We start from the raw sequence: 5534 nt of genomic DNA, 5'->3' as shown, positions 1-5534 counted from the left end.
GGGGGGGGGGGGGGGGGGGAAGGAGGGAGCGTTCTCCAGGGCCCATGTCTGCAGTCTCCAGTCTCGGAGGGAGGCCCCTTTCTGCAGCTCTGGAAGGCAGAGATGGACTCACAGCCAAGCAGGCCAGGACTGCTGTGTTTGGCAGCACCCCCACACTGCCCAGCCCACATCTGGCCTTGGGCCCCACACTGTGGTCCCTGTCTGGGCTGCCACCCCTTCCCCTGCAGCTCCAGTGGCCCCCTCCTCACCCATCTGCTGTCCACACAGAGGGCCGAACAGCTCATCGTGAACCTCAATCAGCTCCTGGACGCTGGGATGGAACCCAGGCTTCTGTGCCCTGCTGTGCCCTTCCACTGCCCCAGCCCAGCAAGCAGCCCACCCACGAGGGCCACAGAGCCCCTTGGCTGGGAGGTCCCCACCCCAGACTCTTCTCCCAACAGACTCGGCTGTGTTCCTCAAATTCCAGCCATGTCACCAAAGGCAGAGCCCGGGCCAGCCTGGAGGCTCACTGCTTGCTGCTCACCCGCTCATCATCCTGTTTGAATCATTTGCAGGGTGGTTTCCTGCCGTGGATGTCTTATCTGCCATTCATTCATTCGTTATTCATTCATTACGTCTCCAAAACACAACAGCAGCTCCCCAAGTGGGGAATGTCCTCTGCTGAGCTCACCCCTGCAGGCTGAGACCCTAGAGCAGTGTGTGACACCTATTACAGCAGCTTGGTAAGAACTGTACAATCCCCACTGCTACATCACAGACGAGAACATGGCAGAGACCAGGAGATCTGATCCAGGCCATGCGCCCATTGCAGAGCTGGGGATGACCCAGGTATCTGGCTCCAGGGCTGAGCCTGTAACAGCTACACAAACTCCTGCAGCCACCATCCCCAGGGCTTGGATTTAGCTTTAAATCCCAGAAGACTCCCATAGTGTCCATTAAATGCAGTGATGAGGACAAAATATCCAAAGGCTCAGAAAGACACCAATCAGAAACCACAGTGTGCTCAACTCTGACCTCTTTGGAAGACAACCACTCAGCACCCCTGCTCGCCGCTGTCACCTGCAGGTCCACACGTGTGGGCTGCTCTTGATCTGCACACATGGGCACACCATGTCCACGGCTGTTCTGCCTGTCCCCTCTTAGTGTGTTTGGACAAGATTCCCAACAGCACACGCCTGACCCGGTGACAGGTGAAGGGCTCCTTCACAGGGTGCACCATCATTTACTCAGCCAGATGCAAGGGCTGCCCGGTTCTCACACGGACTCCACGCCATCCTGGTTCTTGTGTACTGTGATGACCAAAGAGCCTGTGGGCCTACTGACGGCGGCAGTGGGTGCTAAGGGAGCCAGGCACCTACCACTATGACAGGTGCTGTCTGGTGGGCTGCCAGGAGGCTGTTCCAATTCCCATCCCAACAATGACCCCCAAGGCCCCCCACTTCTCAACCCGGGTACCACCCAACTTCTAATGGTGCCCAGTCTGGTGGGCAGACGGAGCCATGACTCTTTCTTGGTGTGAGGGTAGGTGTTTTCCACTTTACTCAAGTCTGTAGCAGCTGCTCTTGCTGCTGACCTGTTTTCAACTGAGTTATTAATATTTGCTTATTAACGTGTAAGAGATCTTTATAAAGCAAGAAACATAACCCTCTGCCATTAATATGTGCATAAACACGTTTTTCCAGTTCTTTATTACAGTCTTCTGTGTTTTGTTCTTTACCTGTGAAACATTTTGAGAGGAGTTCAAGGTTAATTCTGAATAAAACTTTAAGGAAACAGACTCTATTATGTTACAACTAATTTTATTTCTTTGATATTTTAAATATAAATTTTCCCTGGTTATTAAAATTGAAAAGCTTTCCTAAATTATAGAAAAGTGTATATAGTAGAAAAAAATTACAAATCTACTAGTCTACTAATAGAAAATCATTAACACGTTGTTATATATATGTTTCTAGCCTGTCTATTCATGTTCTATGTCTAATTAAAATACTGTGTATATTTTTAACAGCTTTGATATATGATTCATTTAGCATATACTTACCCATTTAAGGTATACAATTCAACGGTTTCCAGCACATTCACAAAGTTACACAACTATTACCACAGTCCATGTCAGAATATTTTCATCACCCCACCAAGAAACTCTGTGCCCATCACCCCCAATCCCTCCAGCCTCTGCCAACCAGTAATTCATTCTGTCTCCATGGACTGGCCTAGTCTGGATGTTCGTGTGAATGGAATCACAGTATGTGGCCTTTGTGTCTGGTTCTCTCACATGCGTTGTGTTTTCAAGGTTCATCCATGCTATAGGATGAATCAATGTTCATTCCCTATTACAGCTGGATAACATTCCTTTGCTGGGATACGGTATGTTTTGTGTAACTACTTGTTATCTAATTGACGTTTGAGTTCTTAATCCTTTTTAACTATATGAATAATGCTGCTTGAACATTCGCATACAAGTTTTTCATTGTGGTGTAATACTCATAAAATGTACCATGTTAACCATTTTTGAGTGTGTGACTCTGTGGCACCACGTGCGTTCACACCATTGTACCGCCATCACCACTGTGTACTGGTCTCTATGTGGATGTATATTTTTGTTTCTTGCAGGTAAATACCGAGGAATGAACAGCTTGGTCACTCCTCGTAATTTACCTGCAAGAAACATGCCTGGCTAATTATTTTTTTTTGGTATTTTTAGCAAAGACGGGGTTTCACCATGTTGGCCAGGCTGGTCTCGAACTCCTGACTTTGTGATCTGCCTGTTTTGGCTTCCCAAAGTGCGGGGAGCCAACGCACCCGGCCTCAGACCTCTTAAATAGAAGTCATCTCCAGCTAGCATACAACTCTTCTATCGTCCATTTTTTTTCACTTATATTGAACATTGTAGCCAGAAGGAATAAGAACTGATTTTGATTTTGAGGTTGGGACTAAAAGTGTGACTTTTCTGATATTTAAAGACATCTGGATTGAAGGAAAATAGCAATCATAAGGACCCTTAGCGAATAAACTTGAACCGCTGCTTCCGCCAGCGGCTGCAGTGGGTGCCCTGCCTGGTTTTCTCTTTCAGTCTTCCCATGGCCCACCAAGCAGGCACTGCTCCCAGTTCTCCCTAGTTTACAGAAAGCTGCCAAGGCTTGCATGGCCAGAGCACGGCCAAGCTGGAACTCTGTCCTGGGCTGAGCCACTGGAAAACTCAGGTAAAAAGCCGTTCCTTCCTCCTCTTTTCCTGCCTGCCTGGCTGAGCTACCAACAGCAGAGATTTAAGATCTGGCAAAAATTAAAAGATCTGAAAACTTCTTCCACCCCACCATGTGCCATGAGGAAGCGCTTGTCAGCCACTCGGGAAGGGGCAGGGCTGGGGCCCGGCAGGAAGCAGAACACCCTGGCCAGGCCTTGTACTGCCCTCCACGGGGGAGCTGCTGGTTTAAAGCCTCCTAATAAAACACAGACCACCCAAGACACAACACAAAGTTGATCAACATATTAAGAACTGGGAAAATCACAACTTGAAGAAGCAAAGACAAGCAGTGGACTTCATATCAAGACAAATCAATGCTCGAATTACATGACAAGGATGCTAAAGTAGCCATGATTAAAACACGTCAAAAAGCCACAAACACTGTAAACAAATAAAAAATAGCCTCAGCAAAGAAACAAACGTTACATAAAAGAAGGAAGTGGAAATTATACAACTAAAAAAATAGTCATAATAAAGAATCTCTGGGGATGGGCTAGGTGACAGAGTGGACACGAGAGGCAGGATCAGTCATCCAGGACGGAGACAGACTTCACCTGCCTGAAGAGAGAGGAACGAACCGAGGACCATCAAGGCCTCAGAGACCCACAGGATCGTAATAAAAGAGCAGATTTCTAAATTTCTGCAATCCCAAAACGATGTGAGGAAATAATGGCTGAAAACCTCCTGTTTGGCAAGAAACATTAACCTACAGAAAAGAAAAGCCGAGTGAATCCACACAGAACAAACCCAAAGGAGTCTGCTGCAGGACGCACAGTAATAGAAGTTCTGAAAACTAAAGACAGGGAAAACCTTGAAAGCCGCCAGAGAGAAACCCCTCACACTCCTTAGAGAGAAGCACAAGTCTAAATGGCAGTGAGTTTCGTACGCAGAACACGGAAGCCAGAAGGGACGCGCACTTCCCAGACATTGGAAGAGGAGAGCCACCACATGGAAATCCACATCCTGTGAGGTGCCCTAGGCATGAAGTGGGGACAAAGGCATTTCCAGATGAAGAAAAACAGAGAATTTGTGGCCAGCAGGTTAACTATAAAAGAATGACCAAAGAAAGTTCTCTACGAAGAGAGGAAATGATTACAGAAGATGGCTTGGAACAGCAGAAGGAAAAGAAGAACATCAGAATGGGTAAAAAGAGGCGTGAGTAGAATAGATGACCCTTTTCCTCCTGGGTTAAAACATTCTATTTGACGCCTGAAGTAAAAATTATAACACCTTCTGATGTGGTATTCAATAAAAGTAGAGAAAAGACGACAATTATACAGTCATACGTCACTTCAGAATGGCGGCACGTTCTCAGAGATGCATCGGGAGACGATCTCATCGTTTTGCAAACATCCCAGTGCACACTTACACAAACCAGACACACACCCAGGCCGTGTGGCACAGCCTCTTGCTCCTGGGCTATAGACCTGCACAGCACGTGACTGCACTGAATACTGTGGGCCACTGTAACACAATGATAAGTACTTGTATATCTAAACACAGAAAATAGACACTAAACATACAGTAAAAAAGATAAAAATGGCACAGCCCCAGTAGAGTGAGTCAGGGAGTGAGGGGTGAGTGCATGCGAAGGCCTCGGACCTACTGGGGACGTCACAGACACTGCACACACAGTCTGCACGAAATTGACAGTGTCTCACTCTGCTGCTGAGGCTGGAGAACAGCGGTACGATCACAGCTCACTGCTGCCTGGATCTCCCAGGCTCAAGCGATCCTGCTGCCTGGATCTCCCAGGCTCAAGCGATCCTGCTGCCTCAGCCTCCTGGGTAGCTGGGACCACAAGGGTACACCACCATGCCTGGCTAAGTTTCTTTTTTTTTTGGTGGAGACAAGTTCTTGCTATGTTGCCCAGGCTGGTCTTGAACTCCTGAGCTCAGGCAATCCTTTGCCTTGGACTCCTAAAGGGCTGGGATTATAGGTGTGAGCTACCATACCTGGCCCACTACACTACGTTTATTAAAAATACTTTTCCTTCTTCAATATTAACCTTACCTTACTGTAACATTTTTACTTTATAAACTTTAAGGTTTTTAAAACTTTTTGATTGGCCGGGCGCGGTGGCTCAAGCCTGTAATCCCAGCACTTTGGGAGGCCGAGGGGGGGTGGATCACGAGGTCAAGAGATCGAGACCATCCTGGTCAACATGGTGAAACCCCGTCTCTACCAAAAATACAAAAAATTAGCTGGGCATGGTGGCGCGTGCCTGTAATCCCAGCGACTCAGGAGGCTGGGGCAGGAGAATTGCCTGAACCCAGGAGGCGGAGGTTGC

At 47.6% G+C, this 5534-nt stretch overlaps 1 protein-coding gene across 2 annotated transcripts in view; it reads right to left on the bottom strand.

Moving 5' to 3' along the window:
• TMCO3 (transmembrane and coiled-coil domains 3) overlaps positions 1 to 5534 on the bottom strand; it is a 60157-nt gene that overhangs the window by 16311 nt on the left and 38312 nt on the right. The gene's annotated exons all lie outside the window — the stretch shown is intronic.

The sequence above is a fragment of the Cebus imitator genome, unplaced genomic scaffold (genome assembly GCF_001604975.1).
Source record: "Cebus imitator isolate Cc_AM_T3 unplaced genomic scaffold, Cebus_imitator-1.0 Scaffold773, whole genome shotgun sequence".
NCBI classification, from domain to species: Eukaryota; Metazoa; Chordata; class Mammalia; order Primates; family Cebidae; genus Cebus; species Cebus imitator.
This window is presented reverse-complemented; position numbering and strand designations above follow the sequence as displayed.